A 19,828-nucleotide genomic window follows, 5' to 3' on the forward strand; every position below is an offset into this window, starting at 1 on the left:
AATGATGCTAGATCTTCAAGGCGTAAACAATAGCAGCTAACTCAAGATCATGGACATGATAATTCTTCTCATGTATCTTCAACTGTCTGGACGCGTAGGCAATCACCCTACCGTCCTGCATCAATACCGCTCCAAGGCCAACCCTCGAGGCGTCACAATAGACCGTATAAGACCCCGAACCGGTAGACAATATAGAAATTGGGGCTGTAGTCAAAGCTGTCTTGAGCTTCTGAAAGTTCTCCTCACACTCTTCCGTCCACTGGAACGGAGCACCCTTCTAGGTCAGCCTGGTCATAGGTGCTGCAATAGATGAAAACCCCTGAACGAATCGACAATAATAGCCCGCCAAGCCAAGAAAACTGCGGATCTCTGTAGCTGAGGATGGTCTGGGCCAACTCTGCACTGCCTCCATTTTCTTCGGATCTACCTGAATACCCTCACTCGAGACCACGTGACCCAAGAATGCCACGGAATCCAACCAAAACTCACATTTCGAGAACTTAGCATATAGTTTCTTTTCTCTCAAAATCTGGAGCACTGTCCTCAAGTGCTGCTTATGATCTTCCCGACTACGGGAATATACCAGAATGTCATCAATAAAGACAATAACTAATAAGTCGAGATATGGCCGGAATACAGTGTGCATCAAATGCATGAAAGCTGCTGGGGCATTGGTCAGCTCAAATGACATAACAAGGAACTCGTAATGACCATACCGAGTCCTAAAGGCAGTCTTCGGGATATTTGGCTCCCGAATCTTCAACTGATGATAGCCTGAACGCAAGTCAATCTTAGAAAACACACAAGCACCTTGTAACTGGTCAAACAGGTCATCAATACGAGGCAAAGGATAGCGGTTCTTCACCATGACCTTATTCAACTAGCGATAATCAATACACATACGCATAAAACCATCCTTCTTGTTCACAAATAAAACAAGAGCACCCCAAGGTGATACATTGGGCCGAATGAAACCCTTATCAAGTAATTCCTATAACTGCTCCTTCAACTCCTTCAGCTCAGGAGGAGCCATACGGTACGAAGGAATAGAAATGGGCTGAGTGCCCGGCAACAAATTATTGATACCCAATTTTTACCTATATATTTTTAATGTACAAAATACTTTCAAAATAGCATGTGCATGCATGTCCAAATATTTTACTATTTTTTCTTAATTTTTAAAGATTTTTTAATCAATTTATTGCCCTATTTTATCCATAAAAAACCCAATAATTATTCCCAAAATTATCATTTTTGGTGATTCATTTATTGGATTTTCATATTTATACTAAAATGTGGCTAATATAATCTTTGGCATATTTTTACAAGGTCATTTAGTATTTTTAAAGTTAAATTGTATGTAATTACAATATTAGCCTTTTTTAGGATTAATTATGTTTATATTCATAAAGATTAAGTCTGGTATTTTTAAATAGTTAATTATGTGCTATTAATCATTTTAGTACCTTTAATTTATTTCCAGAAATTATTTTACTATTTTTTATAAATCAAACAGGGAAAAGTGGCTATTTAAATGNCATGGATGAAAGATCGCCACCTTATTTACACTTGCATGGATGAAAGATCGCCACCTTATTTACACTTGCATGGCTGAAAGATCGCCACCTTATTTTACACTTGCACGGTAGAAAGATCGCCACCTTATTTACACTTGCATAGCTGAAAGATCGCCACCTTATTTACACTTGCATGGCTGAAAGATCGCCACCTTTTTTACATTTGCATGGCTGAAAGATCGCCACCTCAATATTGGCATGGCTAAAAGATCGCCACCTTATTTACACTTGCATGGCTAAAAGATCACCACCTATTGCATCTCATGGGCTGAAAGATCGCCAAAATACTACATCTCATGGGCTGAAAGACCACCAAATTATCCAAAGGCGTCATTGGTTGGAGGCACCATTTTCATAGCCCGAGAACACCATGCCATGGCCTGAGGACCCCTTTTAATCTTATGCATATCCTTATTCAAAGGCATCATAGTTCGGAGGCATCATCCTCATAGCCCGAGAGCATCATTTCATGGCCCACGAATCCTTTATTATACGCTTCATGGCCCAGGACATCATGGTCTAAGGACGTCATTCTAACCGTCCGGAGACAATCCTCATGGTCCAACGGAAAATTGCATCATGTTTAAATTTATGCACAATATATGCTTGTATTGCTTATTTGCAGGTAAACCGGCGAGCAACGGCTGTCTCGGCAAGAGCTATACCGCTCCAGTTCCCGCAACCATGACCATTTCCTCGTCCTGAATATTGCGTCCGTTCTTGAAAAGTCTCCATCGGCATACTCCGCCGACGGATCCTGAACTACATATCGCCTGATTCCTATATAACCAGGGATATGTAGGCAGCTCAGAAGCCAGGGCACAGCCTAAGCCTCCTCGAACCATTTCGTTCGGTCAAAATTGGTCATCATTTCTTTACCCAAAAACTCTTTCATCCTTCCCGGGTAAAGAGGGGCAGCTGTTGATACCCAATTTTTCTCTATATATCTTTAATATACAAAATACTTTCAAAATAGCATGTGCATGCATATATAAGTATGTCCAAATATTTTACCATTTTTTCCTTAATTTTTAATGATTTTTAATCAATTTATTGCCCTATTTTATCCATAAAAAACCCAATAATTATTCCCAAAATTATCATTTTGGTGATTCATTTATTGGATTTTCATATTTATACTAAAATGTGGCTAATATAATTTTGACATATTTTTACAAGGTCATTTAGTATTTTTAAAGTTAAATTGTATGTAATTACAATATTAGCCTTTTTTTAGGATTAATTACGTTTATATTCATAAAGATTAGGTCTGGTATTTTTAAATAGTTAATTATGTTCTATTAATCATTTTAGACCTTTAATTTATTTCTAGAAATTATTTTACTATTTTTTGTAAATCAAACAGGGAAAAGTGGCTATTTAAATGTTAGCCCCATTTTTATTTCAATTTTAGTCCGATTTTGCACCCCAATTGAACTCAATTGAAACTATTTGAATCCCCGACCCAATTCCAATTTAATCCGACCCAAACCCATCTTCATAACCCGCCCATTCGCCCGTTTTAATCCAAGCCGTTGATCATTCAGATACTATCACCTGCAGAATCTGTAACCCGTCTAATTTAATTTTGTCCATTCTGAACCTCTTGTCAATAATCTAATTCCCTTATTTAACAAGGTTTAGCAAGTTTTCCTATGGGATTTCAAACAATTCGGTTTGAGTTCTACTGTCTCATCACCTTCTGAACTAGGTAGATATCATGCCTATAGGACCCCGTCTAACAATTAGGCAAACCTTAGGCAGTATAAATAAAACTGAATTCGCTTCCGTTATTTGTTGCAATCAGCAGGTAGGCCCGATTCTGTTTCCTAACTGAGTCATGAAATAAGCCAGGCCTGTTGCAATACAACAATCTCCACTTCCCTCAAGTATATTTTTTAGAATATGACCTTACTCATTTGTTTAAGTCGTGCTATTACATTGTTTTGTTTGGAGGAGGCATACTTGAGCCTTATGTGTTATGTGTTTCCCCTTTAATGTGCATTCTTTATATGTTTTGTATGTCGCCTTAGAATTTTTACCGTTGAAACTTCAAATAAGCCTAATATCCCTCCCTTTTAGGATTAGTAGTCCTAAGCACCTCCGGGACTAATAGGAATGGGACGGGTAACATCATGCAATAAGTAATCGAGACCAATCCGCCTTTAATACCTTAACGGGGTGGGAAGGGTAGATATGGATATGATGACCGGTGCGTTAATACCACGTGTAGCCCCTCTTTTGAGGAGTGATTACCGGGTATTGCATTGATGTGACCCATATTAAACACAAACCCAGGACCCCTTTCTTCACTTCCTTTTTCCTTTAAAAGCATGGCAATTCCTGTTTAAAATCCGCTCTTTTAACTGCTCTTTCAAACTTTGTTTACTTTCCAAACCATTGTGTATTAAAATCCCCTCTTACTTGCGCCTTATCTGCTTATTTGTTAATTGCACCTCAAATTCACAATAACTGTCTAGCCGGGAACCACACTAGTGGATCCTGAGGGGTGCCTAACACCTTCCCCTCGGGACAATTTCAAGCCCTTACCCAATCTCTGGTTATTCAAACAAAACTCAAAGTTGAATCTCTATTGGTGTCCTAATGCACCTTAATCATTAGGTGGCGACTCTTCAAATGCAAACCCAATTCCCAAAAGGAACGAGTTGTCCCTCCAAATGTCACAAACTCGATTTCGCGAGAAAAAGGGGGCGCGACACAAATCAATGCCAAAATCAATATTTCTATCAGGCAACATGCCCGAAAGGTCAGCTGGAAACACGTCAGGGAATTCCCGTACCACTAGGACTGAATCAACTGCATGGGTATCAATACTGATATCTCTCACATAAGATAGATACGCGTCACATCCCTTCTCAACCATACGCTGAGCCTTAAGGAATGAAATAACTCTGCTGGAAGTATGATCTATGGTACCCCTCCACTCAACACGCGGTACACCTGGCATAGCCAGCGTCACGGTCTTGGCGTGACAATCAAGAATATCATAATGGGGCGACAACCAGTCCATGCCCAAAATAACATCAAAGTCTACCATGCTGAGCAATAATAAACCGGCTCTGGTCTCAAAACCACTAAGAGTAATCAAACACGACCGATAAACGCGGTCCACAACAAGAGAATCTCCAACAGGAGTAGAAACATAAACAGGAGAACTCAAAGAATCCGGAGATACTCAAAAATACGGGGCAAAATAAGAAGACACATAAGAATAAGTGGAGCCTGGATCGAATAGAACCGACGCATCTCTGTGATAGACCAAGATAGTACCTGTGATGACAGAATCAGAGGCGACAGCCTCAGTACGGGAAGGAAGAGTATAGTATCTGGCCTGGCCTTCCCCTCAAGGGCGACCTCTACCTCCCCGACCTCCACCTCTAGCTGGCTGAGTAGGTGGGGTAGCAACTGGTGCTGTGATCATAGCCTGAGAACTCTGCGGGGCATGCTGTGGCTGAGAAGTCTATGGAGGTGCACCCCTCCTAAGTCTGGGGCAATCCCTCACCATATGGCGTGTGTCACCACACTGAAAACAAGCTCTGGGGGAAGCGGCTGCTGTGACTGGCTCGGGCCAGGTCTGCTGGACTGACCACTGGAAGCACCCCGGCAGGAGGCGCACTAGATACTGGAGGTGCATAATAAGGCTCCTGAGGCCTAGGTGGAGCTGGGACACCACTGGCTGCTGGAAGAGCTGAATGAACAGGGCGACTCATATAACCCCTACCATGACGACCTGCAGCTGGGCCACAGGCACCAGAATAATGGCCCGACTCTTGAGACCTCTTGGCCTCCCCCTCCTCTCTATCCCTAGCATGCATACCCTCAATCCTCCTAGCAATTCTCACCACCTGCTGATAAGAAGTATCCATCTCCAACTCACGAGCCATGCTAGACCTGATGCTGGGAATAAGCCCCTCAATAAACCGGCGAACCTTCTCGCGAACAATAGAAACCAAACCTGGCGCATGTTTAGCCAAGTCTGCGCGCAAAGCGTCCCTAAGACTTTGGGGAACATAATCTCTCATGAACATATCTGAAAACTGAGCCCAGGTCAGGGAAGCTGCCTCATCCGGACTGTCTAACTCATAAGCACGCCACCACTGATAGGCGGTTCCTCGAAGCTGGAAGGTTGTGAAGGAAACCCCGCTCGATCCTGATATACTCATGGTACGAAGGATACGGTAGAACTCCTCTAGAAATCCAAGAGCATCCTCTGAGGCTAGTCCGCCGAATGTAGGAGGCTGATACTTCTTGAACCTCTCAAGCCTCTTCTGCTCCTCCTCTGAAGCTACTGCCCTCTCCTCGGGCTGGGCTGGGGCTACCGGCTATACAAGAATAATCTCTGGAACCTGATCAACATGCACTCGCTGCTCAGGAGTGCGGGCGGCGGGAGTCTGTGCTCCTCCCCCGGCCTGGGATGTAGCTGCAGCAAGGGGAAGCAGCCCTGCCTGAGCTAGAGTAGTGTAAATAGTCATAAACTGCGCCAGAGTCTCCTGGAGTGCTGGAGTAGTAATAGCAGACGTATCAGGTGTCTGGACTCCGGCTTGAACTGCTGGTGGCACCTCGGTGTCAGCTCGCGTGGGTGCTCGGGCTGCACCACGTGCGTGTCCTCGGCCTCTACCTCGGCCCCGGCCTCTGGCGACTCCAGTAGGGGGAGCGGGTGCCTAATCATATCGGGTAGCACGTGTCCTCACCATCTGTGAGAGAATAGAAGGCAGAAGTTTAGAATTGTGATATCAAAAATCTCGCACGATAAGGAAATCAAATGAAGTGGAACTTTCCTAACAGTTACATAGCCTCTCGTAGATAAGTACAGATGTCTCCGTACCGATCCGCGAGACTCTAATAAACCGGCTTGTGATTCATGACTCCTACGAACCTAGAGCTCTGATACCAACTTGTTACGACCCAAGTTCACCCTCCGTGAACTGTCGTGACGGCACCTAGTCTCTACGACTAGGTAAGCCTAACAATTTGCGAAAAAAGGAACAAAATACGGAAAAAAAACTAATAAAAACTGAAGATAAACAGATATAGAAGTGTTTAAGATGCCGCTCGGCATGTACCAACACAAGATCTCAACAACTGAACAATTCCAAAAACCTGGAATCCCATGAATCACAAGCTAAAAGATTATATAATAAGCTCTAACTCCATAAATGTCTACCAACAAGGAAAAATACAGAAAGGGCAATACTAGTACTGAGAATAGAAAGGGACTCTTCAGTCTGCAGACGCGGCAGATATACCTCAGAGTCTCTACAAAGCTCCTCGCCTCAAGCATGATAAGACTGAGTGGAAGAACCTGGATCTACACATGAAAAACATGCGCAGGAAAGGCATGAGTACTCCACAGCGGTACTCAGTAAGTGCCAAGCCTAACCTCGGTTGGGTAGTGACGAAGAAGGTCAGGGCCCTACTGAGGTTAAAGGAAATACAAGATATAATAGTGTAGAATAAGACAATATACTTAAGTGCAACAGTAAAAAAGTAACACAAGATAAAAGAACAACAACAACTTAAACAGAGACATAGAAATCACGGAAATAAATATAGCTCAACGCAGAGATAACAACCAGGGGATCTCCCAGGATACCGTCCTATAGTCCCCAAATATAAATATCCAGTGGATCTCCCAGGTGCAGTCCCATAATCCAACTCATAATGCGTGGGGATCTACCAGAGTCCCGATCCGTAGTCCCAAATGTAAAAGTGCAGGGGGATCTCCCGGAATACAATTCCGTAGTCCCAAATAAACATACAGGGGGATCTCTCGGAATACCGTCCCGTAGTCCCAAAGTAAACACACAACAACAACACGCAGAATACTCAATTCAATTCAAATTTCCATACCAAAGTAAAACAGGTATTTCTAACCTAGCATGCTGCACATAATCCAAATAAGGCAAATTAAGCAAGTAAGGCAATTACGTCAGTTAAACATGCTTCCCTAGGCTAATAGTAGGCTTAAATTACGCACAGTATGAACATGAAAAAGGAAATCACATATAGTTACTTAATGAAAACGGATTTTCAACAATTAGCATAAGTATGCACTCGTCACCTCACGTACAAGGCATTTCAATTATCAACAAACCAAATCGTAAGGGGTGTTTCCCCCACACAAGGTTAGACAAGCCACTAACCTCGAATCGGCTCAAAATCAACCCGAAACCACGTTCTTGCCAAGAGTACTCGACTCCAAATGGCCCAAATCTATTCAATTCAATTGCATAATGTAAATAGCACTTCAAGTAACTGATTCTACAAATAAATTCTAAGCTAATACGCGAAATTCGGTAAAATGACCAAAACGCCCTCCGGGTCCACATCTCGGAATCGTGTAAAATTTACATTTTCAAAATCCTCATACTCTCACGAGTCTAACCATATCAAAATTATCCAAATCCAATATCAAATTCCCAATCAAAACTCGGAATTTAGGTCTAAGAACTTTCTCCAAATTTCTCCCAATTTTCATCTCAAATCCGAAATTAAGTGATAAAACTAACAATAGATTAATGGAATACAATTAGAAAGGGATAAGGAATTGTTACCCACTGATTTCCTCTTCAAAAATCACCAAAAATCGCCCTCTCCCGAGCTCCCAATCAATTTTTCTAACTTTTGAACTAAACCCTCGTTCTGCCCCTTTTTCTGACCAGGGATTTCGCACTAGCGGTCCAATTTACGTATCTGCGAGACCTCTTCTACGGTCAAAGGACCGCTTTTGCGATTTCCACTTAAATTCCCTTCGCCGCACCTGCGACCCAGAATCCGCATCTGCGGTCCCGCAGGTGCGGTACACCTTCCGCTTCTGCGGTTTCAGCTCTTCTTCCCCTTGGCCTCTTCTGCGGCTTGATTCCACATCTGCGAGAGTCGCACCTGGGGCCTCTTAACCGCAGATGCGGTTATGACAACAGTCCTAAACTTCAGCTGCAACTCCAATTTCCCAATCTTTCCATCAACCATCCGAAATCACCCTGAGGCCCCCGGGACCTCAACCAAAAGTACAAACAAGTCTAATACCACTGAACAAACTTATACAAATACTCAAAATACCTCAAACAACATCAAATCAATAAATTAGCATCGAATTCAAGCCGAAGAACTTCAAAACTCTCAAAATATGCTTTCGATCAAAAAGTCTATCAAACCTCGTCCGAATAACCTGAAATTTTGCACACACGTCACATTCAAAACTACGGAGCTACTCCAACTTCCGGAATTCCATTCCGACCCCGATATCAAAATCTCACTATCGAACCGGAAACTTCAAAAATTCAACTTTCGGCATTTCAAGCCTAATTAAGCCACGGACCTCCAAAACACAATCCGAACACGCTCCTAAACCCGAAATCACCCAGCGGAGCTAACAGAACCGACAGAATTCCATTCAGAGACCGTCTTCACACTGTTCCGACTATGGTCCAAATTCTAAAACTTAAACTCTCATTTAGGGACTAAGTGTCCCAAAACTCTCCGAATTTCCAAATAAATCTTCTCGGCAACTCATAATAGCAGAAACAAACATGGGGAATACAGTTAATAGGGGATCGGGGCGTTAATTCTTAAAACAACCGGCCGGGTCGTTACAATGACCGGCTTTGAGTGAAGTGCAATAACGGAAAGGTGAGATATCCGTAACCGGTCGAAGATCACGGTGGAAATCTCGGAAGATATCAAATCAAGGGCGGTTATTTGTAATAATCATGAGATTTACTTCCGTAATTAGAATTGTACTATTATTAGGATTCTTCTAGTATATAAATAGGGGTCCTTATCATCTGTAAAGACCTTACATTCACGAATATCAAGGCAATATAATATTTCTTCTGCTCATCAACTTACTGCTCTTTAACTATTCTTACTCTACCAAGCTCGAGGGTTCATTAGCTCGAGGGCGTTGACCAAGCATTGGTTTGTTTTGTATTATTGTCAATTTGCATCATTTATCTTTACGTATATCAATTGGTATTAGGTAAAATCACATATCCTTAAAACCACATTACAAGTTTAATTGTTACTCAATTTTTAGGGTAATCAGTTTGGCGCCCACCGTGGGGCTAAGGATAATAGTGATTGCTTAATATTAACCTTCATAACACACACTACTTTTAAACTTATTCTCGTAAGTGTTTTTGATTTCAGGAATCAACATGTCAAACTCTCAAGCAGTACCCACTCACACCGACACCGGCCTTGGTCTTCATGGCGAAAACAAAAACGTAGTCGCCTCGTCCGAAGTCGGGGAACCAAGCGTCAAGTTTCGATGAATCAAATCACGAGGCAATGAACACAAGCCTCAAATTTTTAGTCGAAAAACGGGAAGCCGCCATCATCCGAATGGCCGCCCAGAAACAACGAATCGAAAGATACTATAATCGAAGAGCAAATTTTTGACACTTCAAAATAGGGGACTTAGTTCTGAGGAAAGTCACCCTCAACACTCGAGATCCAAACGAGGGAAAACTCGGCCCCAATTAGGAAGGACCATATCAGGTCCTCGGTGTCATCGGAAAGGGATCTTACAAGCTTGGCGAACAACTACCAAATAATTGGAACATATCACTCCTTAAACAATACTGTTGCTAAGGCATGACTCTCTCCTTTTTTCATTTATATTCGATACTAACTTATTGCAGGTGTTCAATCAAAGACATCAGGAAATTTTCAACACAAAGACCTCAGGTTTTAGAGCATGGGTTGCACTCTTTCTCCCTTAGATCGGTTTTTTTATCCCAAATGGGTTTTTCCGGCGAGGCAATAATAGTCAGTGCTACCTGGGGACAATTTAACAGTATCTGAGGCTTCTTTACAAACAACCTCGAATACTGGGGGGCTATGTTCTCAAGGAAGATGCTTCGTGTCAGCAGGGTCTCAATAGGAAAATTTTGTAAAGGGTGTTTACCTTGAAAATGGTAACTACAATTCTATTTGATTTTGTGGTTCTAAAAATACATGATTTATTTTAGTGCTAGTAGTTAAGCGATAGATGCTAGGTACAAGTAAAGAGAATAATATATGCAAACCAAGGGGGTCACAAAGCTTGGCTTCGAGCTGGCTGAAGCAGGACCTCGAGGTCTAGATGGGGCAAATAACAATGAACTATTGACAAAGAATCAATGGTAATGAGGGCCTTAAAGATGGACTTTTACTATTGATAATGAGAAATAAATGAAGAACAATAAATGAACAATGTAAGAATAAGCAATAAATGTGAAGAAGAGTTGTTTTAACGAAGAGAGCAGAGAATGTTGTATGTTATTCAATATCCAGGTGCCTTACAAAATGACAATGGTTCCCCTTATATAGGAGGGGTGAATCCCAATGTAGTACATGTCTAATAAATAAAGAATAAAAGCTACTAGTACAGCTGTGCAACGGCTCAGTGCAGATTTGTACTACTCTTGCAGACTTTGTCAGTCCTTCTCGAGTGCCCTCAGGGGTTTCCCGCCTTTCCATGTCGATCACCGACTCATGCCGCTCTGAGATCAACCTTCGATGTGCCCCCTAGAGGGATGCACCTCGGGGTCCGCCTTCAAATTCCACTTCGAGCTCCTCGAGGTCGGGCATTGGAGTACCACAGTAGCCCTAAAGTCGAACTCTCCGATTTTGGCCGTATATAAATAGTCCCCGCATTTCTTAGAATGAAAAGATAAGAAACGATATTGACTTTGACTATCTCGAACCTCTCGTGATGACGCTATGCTGACGATGTTGGCGTTTGAAACGACCCGTCGGTTTATTCCCCCCAGAAGCATTGAGTGCTCCGCTGGTTCGTTTCCCCAAAAACATCAAATGCTCTGCCGGTTTGTTTCCCCAAAAACATTTAATGCGCCATCAGTTTCATTTCCATTCCTCTATAAATAAGTGATTTCTTAAACTAAAGCTTTATTCATTCTTTCTTCAACAATCTTTAGTCCTTCCCTTTCTCTGTATCCTCTTCTGATCTCTTATTCTTATGGTTCAAACCTGTGACCATAAGGTCATAAGGTAGCAACCTTATCAGTTATGCCATGGCTCTTCTTCGAAACCTTTCCCCTCTGAGAGGAACTATGCTGAGTTGTTGTTGTTGTTTGCCAGAATCGATGAGAGGAGGGCATCGGATTTTTCCCGTATCAGAAGATATGTGGACTGTAAACTGCTGCTCATCTCTCTTAACTTCAACCTGGTGTGGCGCTTCACTCCTTTTTCTTTCCATGGAGTGAGGTGGCACTGTCTACTAACTTTTGCATCACACACCGGTACAATGTCTCAAGAAGCGGCTTCACAATAGTAGTGCTGACGAGACCCGTACTCGCCAAGCTTTTCACCAGGCCACAATTTTCTTTGCTTGCCAAAAGCTTTTGCTCTTTGATAGGCTATAGCCTTTTCTTCATCTATTGCTGCTTCGAAGGAGGTTCTCGAAGGCAACATTCTAAAGATCGAAGTGAAGTCTCCGAAAAAAAAGGTTCTCGAGGATGTTGCTCTTGAAGATAATCCCTCGAAAGTAGATTAGGCCTTGGTCTGTTGTTTTATGCTTCTTCATTTCTGTGTAAGGGCCCCTCGTGGGCTTTGTAAATCATCTTTTATTAATATAAGAATATCTTCATTTTTCCTTCAATTTGTGTTGAACTCCATTCTATTTTCGTTTGTAAAAAGTCCAGATGTACGACCTTAACGATTGGTCCGAGTACCGGATCCGGAAAATAGCAATAATAAACCCTCGGGTTTTTATTTTAATTAATGCGATGCTTCTCGAAGTCCTTTGTTATCCCTCGGACTGAACTTGGATTGATCTGATGCGAATTTAGGTCATCGGGACTTCTGAGACCGACTTGAGTGGGAGCTGGGTCTCGATTTTTTGAAATAAATCTAGCCCTTTCAGGCTTTGTCGGCAGCCCTCGTGTGAGAATTTTCTCAAACCCAAATAGCCTTTGGATTTAGCAATTGGGTGCCTATTCGTTCGATGATCTGAAAATAAAGATAGCCCTTAGGCCTCTACGAATAGTCCCCGAGTGAGAGTTTGCTTGAAATCGGGTAGCCCCTAACTGAGCGAATGTTGCTCTGAACTTAAAATAAAGACAACCCTAAGGCATTATCGATAGTCCTTGAGTGAGGATATACTCGAACTCGGGAGGCCTTTGGGCTAACATATTTGGGCGAGCGTCTCATCGAACTTGAGATAAAGATAGCCCTGAGGCTTTGTTAATAGTCCCCGAGTGTGAACTGGCTCGAACTTGGATAACCCTTGGGCCAAAATAATCGAACGAGCGTTTGCTCGAACTTGAGATAATGATAGCCCTAAGGCTTTATTAATAGTCCCCGAGTGAGAACCGGCTCGAACTCGGGTAGCCCTTGGGCCAAAATAATCGAACGAGCGTTTACTTGAACTTGAGATAAAGATAGCCCTGAGGCTTTGTTAATAGTCCCCGAGTGTGAACTGGCTCGAACTCGGATAACCCTTGGGCCAAAATAATCGAACGAGCATTTGCTCGACCTTGAGATAAAGATAGCCCTGAGGCTTTAATTATAGTCCCCGAATGAGAACTGGCTCAAACTCGGGTAGCCCTTGGGCCAAAATAATCGAACGAGCGTTTGCTCGACCTTGAGATAAAGATAGCCCTGAGGCTTTATTAATAGTCCCCTGGTGAGAACTGGCTCGAACTCGGGTAGCCCTTTGGCCAAAATAATTGAATGAGTGTTTGCTCGAACTCGACTCGTAGAGTGTTCTTTAATAATTTCCGACAATCCAGTTCCCGATGTCTGGGTCCTAACGTCAATTCCTAGAAGCATTAATTGTAGGCGGCCGACGGTCGGCCTTTTGTCTTCCTTAGTACATTCAAACGATCTTTATAAATATACAAACCCCATAGCCTTGTGGATATCATTCTCTTAGTGCTTCCAAAATTTCATTTAGCCCTTTTCAATTTCCTTGAACTCTCCCTTCTCTTTTTAACAACATTTTTCATCCCCTTGGATCTTTCGCTTTTAGAGATGGAAAAAACTTCTAAAATTGTTCCCCAAAAGGAAAAAGCTTCATCGTCAAACGACCAAAGGTAAACCGGTAGTTCCTCCTAGTATCGAGGAGTGTACTCCCGGGCCTTGTGATACATCTTCTGACTTCCAGGTCGAAAACCCCTCTCCTGTTCCGGGACGATGTGAACCTATGTCTCGATATATTAGCTTAATAACCAAAATCGAGAAAGTGAGGGTCGACTGCTGTTGGCCGAAGGCGGTGCAAGTGGAGATTCCTTCACGAGGAGAAGACATAACCAAGCACAAAGCAGGCTTCCTCAGTGTATACACATATCCTTTACCTTAGGCCTGGTAGAAGCCTATTCACCGTCGATAGACCTAGTGATCCTCGATTTCTGCAGACAATACCGGGTGACGCTTGGACAAATCTACCCATCATTCTGGCGCATTGTTTATATGATTAGGTATTTCTCAAACATAGTTGAGGGGATGCCTTTTACCCTTGACCATATAATTAGACTTTATAGCCCCCGACTGTATTGAGGTGGTCTGATTAAGCTAAAACGTCGATCCCCGAAGGCCTTTTATTCTAGCATCGATGAAGGCAAGGATCGAGGGTGGATGAGTCGCTTTGTCCAAGTCAGGACCTCGAACCTGAATCCTGCTGAGAGAATGTCGTTCCCCAAGGAATCGAATATGAATCGTAAGTAAACATGTTTTGCTGATCTGATATTTTTTTTCTTGATTTTGAATTAACTTTGTTTGGTGATACAACTGTCGAGTGGTACCCCGGTGCTGTCAACGATCTCCCGGATTGGGTCCGATGACTTGATCTGATCTGCCCATATGCTAAGCGCGTGTTGCGTGATCTGGCTAAGACTCGTTGGGAGGCCATAAATCACGGTGAGTTTTTGTCTCTTTTCATGCTTGAGCTCTTTTTTAGAGAAGAATACCTCTCACTAGCACTCTCATCCTTTGTGCCTATGTAGGCCTTGGAGAGGCCTTTTTGATGAGGGAACCCCCGCGTGGAGAAGCAGATACCCCGAAGCCTGCTAAGGAGAAAAAGAGAAAGAAGAAATCGCCGGCCGGGTCCCTGAAGCCAAAGAAGGCTAAGGTTAAAAAGCACGAGGCCGATTCAGCCGGCCTTAACTTGGGAAACGATTGAAGGTCTTCGTGCCGAGGGCGAAGAGAGTGATGACTGCTCATTGGCACTTAGAGGGAGAAGAAGTATTGTTGCCTCAAAGTCTGCTGAGCCGAAGGTGGCTGAGTCGGAGGATGTCGAGGTGGTCCTGACCTGAGATGGGGGGATTGTTGAGGGGAATTCGGATGAAGTCCCCGAGCCGACCAATGAGCTATGCATATTGGGTTCCGAGGGGCACCTGGATGATGAACCCGATGAAACCAATGATGAAGCCCCTCGGAGGGGGGGGAGGGGGGAGAGGGCCCCTGTTGAACCAGTCGAGGTGATCAAATAGATGAGCCTCTGCCGGGTCCGTCCTTCTCTCCTGGGCAGATACGGGATGCACAAGATATGAAAATTCCCGTCGAGGGGGCATCCCCCAAAGAGAACATTACGTTTGAAGGATGTTTTGCTGGGGTTGAGGAAGGCCCCGATATCGACGCCTCGTTGATCTTTGAGGAATCCGAGAAGCTTCGGCAACAGGTAATTTTGACTTCGACTGTTGTATGTTGAGTTTCGATTCTTGTTTTTCCGACTCTCTCCTTCCGTGTCTTCAGGCCTTAAAGCTCTCTCACCAAGCCTTTTCCAAGTCACAAGCAGAGTTGGCTCGTTGTGAGGACGAATTTAGGAAGCTCATTTCTGAATTGGACGAACTTAAGGCCCTTTATGCCCAAAAGGAGGGAGAGCTAGGTGACCTTCGAGCACATTTAGAGAGGATGTCTCAAGAGCGGGCCGATCTCGATGAGCAGGTAATATGACCTTTGTGGGCTTACTTTTTATCTAGCCAATTAAGCGCTAAATACCTTGCTTTGATTCTTTCAGCTTAAGCGAAAAGATGATCTAATGCGAGAGGAGCTTGAAATCAGAGATACTGAAATCCTTGGGCTGAAGCAGCGTATGGATGAAGTGTCCTCCGATAAAGAAGCCCTCCAAGAGAGGCTGATCTCGATTGAGCATCAACTCCAAGAGGCAAAGGGAGAAAGCCGTAAGTACAGAGACCTCCACACCGAATCAGTTGCTAAGCTGTCTGCAGCTAAGTCCGAAGCTGATGCGCTCATATCATCATATCGAGATGATGCTGCTGCTGCAAATGCTCGAGCCAGGAAGGTATCAAAAGAGGCCGAGCTTAAACTGTCCCGAGCCTTGGAACATGCCCGATTAAGGTCTCGTAGACAGGCTCTAGAGGATATATATGCAGGGGGCATCGATTTTTCTGCCGAAATAGAGAGGGTGAAGGCCCTAGAGGAAGAATCGACAATTCTGCTTTCTTCCGATGACGATTCAGCCAGTGATTCAACCAGCGGCTCGGAGGATGATGAAGATAAAGGTGTAGTCCCTGAGGGGGAGGAGGCCGCTGATGCTCCGAGGGTCGAGGGTCAAGCCGTTGAAGGCACACCTTCGAAGGGAGCTCCGTCCGGTCAAGTGACCCCGGCGGTAGATTAGTTTTTATCTGCTCCCTTTTTGTGTAAGGGCTTTAGGCATGAGCCTTGTAAATATGTTTTTGTGAAACTTTATTGTGTATATAAGGTTATCTGCTCTTTGTCATTTCTTGTCTTTCCTTTGCCCTTTTAGAATAAACTTTGATGCTTGTCGATAACCAGTTTGGTGTGTCAGACTTATGATATAAACCCCTCAGGTTTTCATGCTCGATGAGTGATTGATAATAGTTGACCGTTCGGTGTCAGCTCCTCGAGTCAAATTTAGACTCGGGCTCGTTGACCCTTAGGTTTTAGAAATATTGGCCTTTAGGCCCTTTAGGCTGGCCCTTAGGCTCTTACACATTGGCCCTTAGGCTCTTTTTAGGCTGGCCATTAGGCTCTTACACATTGGCCCTTAGGCTCTTTTTAGGCTGGCCCTTAGCCTCTTACGCATTGGCTATAGTTTTCCCTTATTTTGGCTAAAGACTTTTGAAGTTTTGATTATGCCTTGGCATGTTTTGTGTTCGTCCGACTCTTCGATTATGAGTCGATATGCGACGATATTTGAGTACTTCGGGAGGTTTGCTCGAAGGTTGAGTCTTCGAAACCTTTCCATCAAAGGCTGATTGTTTTCGAAGCCCTTTTATTGTTCGAAGCCGATATCATCGAAGCTCCTTTGCTTATTCCGAGGGTAGCCTTATTAACCGGTTCTTTTTGAAGTACTTTCGAAGTATTTTGAGGCCTTTAGTTTTAGGCAGTCGGACATTTCCGGGCCGCGTTAATTCGGCCGTAGCCTTTTAGTTCGATCGTAGTCTTTATGTTTGGCCGTAGTCTTTAGTCCCCGTGTGCGGTGACCTTGGCGTCTATATCGAGGGTATGCCTTTTTAGGGTTTTACAAGTTCGGATATATAGCCTTGGCCTTAATATCGGGGGTTATGCCTTTTTTAAGGTCTTATAAATTTGAGCACGCCTTGTTGAAGGACTTACAGATTTGATGTTGCCTCAGTGAGGGCCTATGAGCTTGAAGTTGCCCGATCGAGGTCTTACGAATTCGAGTCTTCGATGGCTATTTTTCGTGATAGTAGCGAATTTCTTTGAGGCAAAAAGTGTTGATAAACAAAGAGGCTTCATCAATTACTTGATACATGCATACGCGTTTTTTGCTTTTGGAGGCTCGATTATTCTACATGGACACAGTTCATTTGACCGTTTGGCCCAATACAACATTCTCCTATCGAGGTCCTCCTAGGCATAGTTTGATTTCTTCCGAGAGGTGACCTCTTTGGGGTGATGCCCCGCAGTAGTTGAGGGTGATTGAAGAGAAACCTTGAATACTTGATGAGTTCTCCTTAGGTAGCATATAGAAGATGCCTCGTTAAAAACCTCGCCGGTAAAACCCGTTCGGGATAAAACCCGGTCTAAGGGAAAAAGAGCGCAACGCATGCTTTAAAACCCAAGGTCTTCGAGCTGAGGGTGCTCCGATTCCTTTCAATTGAATACCTGCGATAAGTTAGTATAGAATGCAAATGAAAAAAGAAGAGGGTCATACCTTAGCAATGATAGCGTTTAAGCCTCAATGCGTTTCAATTGCTCGCTGCGAGGACGCGGCACGATCCTTTATTCACTCATTGGGGTGTAGCCGAGAATGTCGATTGCGGTTGCTACTTGGCTGTTTGTTTGTCTAAATGCTCCTTCGTGGTGGAGGGCGCCGATACTGGTGCCATGTCGTGCACGGCAAACATCTCCCTTGCTGCATGCTGCTCCCCGTACACCGCTTTTACTCCATCCTTGGTTGGAAACTTCATCATTTGATGAAGGGTTGATGGCACTGCCCTCATACTGTGTATCCATAGCCTTCCAAATAAGGCGTTGTATCTCATGTCACCTTCGATGACATGAAATTTGGTATCTTGAATTATACCGGCCACGTTGACCGGGAGGGTGATCTCCCCTTTTGCGTCGGCTCGCTCTCCATGTTGAATCCATTGAGGACTCAAGTGGCAGGTACGATCCGGTCGAGCAGTCCTAGCTGCTCCACCACCCTCGACCTGACTATGTTGGCCGAGCTGCCTGGATCTACCAGCACACGTTTAATTTGAAATTTATTCAGAAGAAAAGAAATTACCAGTGTGTCATTATGAGGCTGAGACAAGGTCTCGATGTCTTCTATGCTGAATGTGAGAGCATCCTCCGGTATGTAATTCCGAGTTTGTTTTTCCCTGGTGATGGATATTTCTGCTCGCTTGACAACGGGTCCCTGCGGGGCGTCGACCCCTCCAATGATCATGTGGATGACGTGCTGCGGTTCTACTGGTTCGCTCTTCCTCTTCGCCTCCCTCTCCCAAAAATGGTTTTTATCTCGGTCAATGAGGAATTCTCGAAGATGCCCTTCGCTGATTAGTCTGGCTACCTCTTCTCGAAGTTGTATGCTATCCTCGATCCTATGATCGTGAGTGCCGTGATATTTGCATATCAAGTTAGGGTTCCTTTGTGAAGGGTCTGACAGTATGGGTTTTGGCCACCTGGTATCTTTGATTCTGCCTATGGCTGATAGGATGCCTGAGACGTCGATGCTAAAATTGGACTCGAATAGCCGGGGTGCCTTTGCCGGCCTAGTATGCCAATTGAACCCGGCTTGCTCATGAGTCCCCGGGAGACTTGACCTCGATCTGACCTTCGATCGCCTTGAGGCACATTATGCTTCGGGGTGTTCCTTTGATCCTCTACATAAGGTCAGTATCTTTTCTTGTTCGGTCTTGACTCCCTTTCCGTAAACCTTTGTTTCTTTTTTATGAGCCTGCTAGGATATGTTGAGCCCAAAGGGTATCCTAATTGCCTTGATCTTAGATTGGTACCTGTTGTGCACATCCGCCCAAGTCACGGCAGGATATTTGATCAAATTTTGTTTTAGCAGCTTCGAAGCTACCAAGCTTCATTCGTTCAAGCCCTGAGTGAAAGCCTGCACTGCCCAGTCATCGGAGTCTGGTGGTAATTCCATTCGCTCCATCTGAAAGCGAGATACGAATTCCCTTAGCATCTCGTTTTCCCTTTGTTTGATTTTGAAGACATCGGACTTCCTGGTGGCGACCTTGATGGCACCGGCGTGTGCCCTCACAAAAGAGTCTGCCAACATGGCAAATGAATCTATCGAGTTTGGGGGTAGGTTGTGGTACCACATCATGGCCCCCTTCGACAGTGTCTCTCCAAATTTCTTCAGCAAGACGGATTCAATCTCTTCGTCCTTTAAGTCATTCCCTTTTACAACACAAGTGTAGGCGGTAACGTGCTCATTGGGGTCCGTGTTCCCGTTATACTTCGGGACATCGGGCATTCTGAATTTCTTCGGGATGGGCTTCGGAGCCGCACTTGGTGGGTATGGTCTCTGTATGAATTTCTTCGAATCTACACCCTTCAGAATCGGAGGTGCGCCCGGGATCTAATTGACCCTCGATTTATAAGTCTCCACCTTTTTATCGTTATACTCTATCTTCTTTTCTCCTGATTCAATCCTTTTTGTAAGGTCCTCGAGCATCTTCATAATAGCGGGGTCTGTTGCTGACCCGTTGTTACTCGATCTCTCAGGTGCTTGCTCGACTTGAGGAGCCGTTTCAGGTGCTATTGTGCTTGGAGTTTTTTGGTGACTTTGTAGCTGAGCAATAGCCACTTGTTGTGCT

The sequence above is a fragment of the Nicotiana attenuata genome, unplaced genomic scaffold, assembly GCF_001879085.1.
Source record: "Nicotiana attenuata strain UT unplaced genomic scaffold, NIATTr2, whole genome shotgun sequence".
NCBI classification, from domain to species: Eukaryota; Viridiplantae; Streptophyta; class Magnoliopsida; order Solanales; family Solanaceae; genus Nicotiana; species Nicotiana attenuata.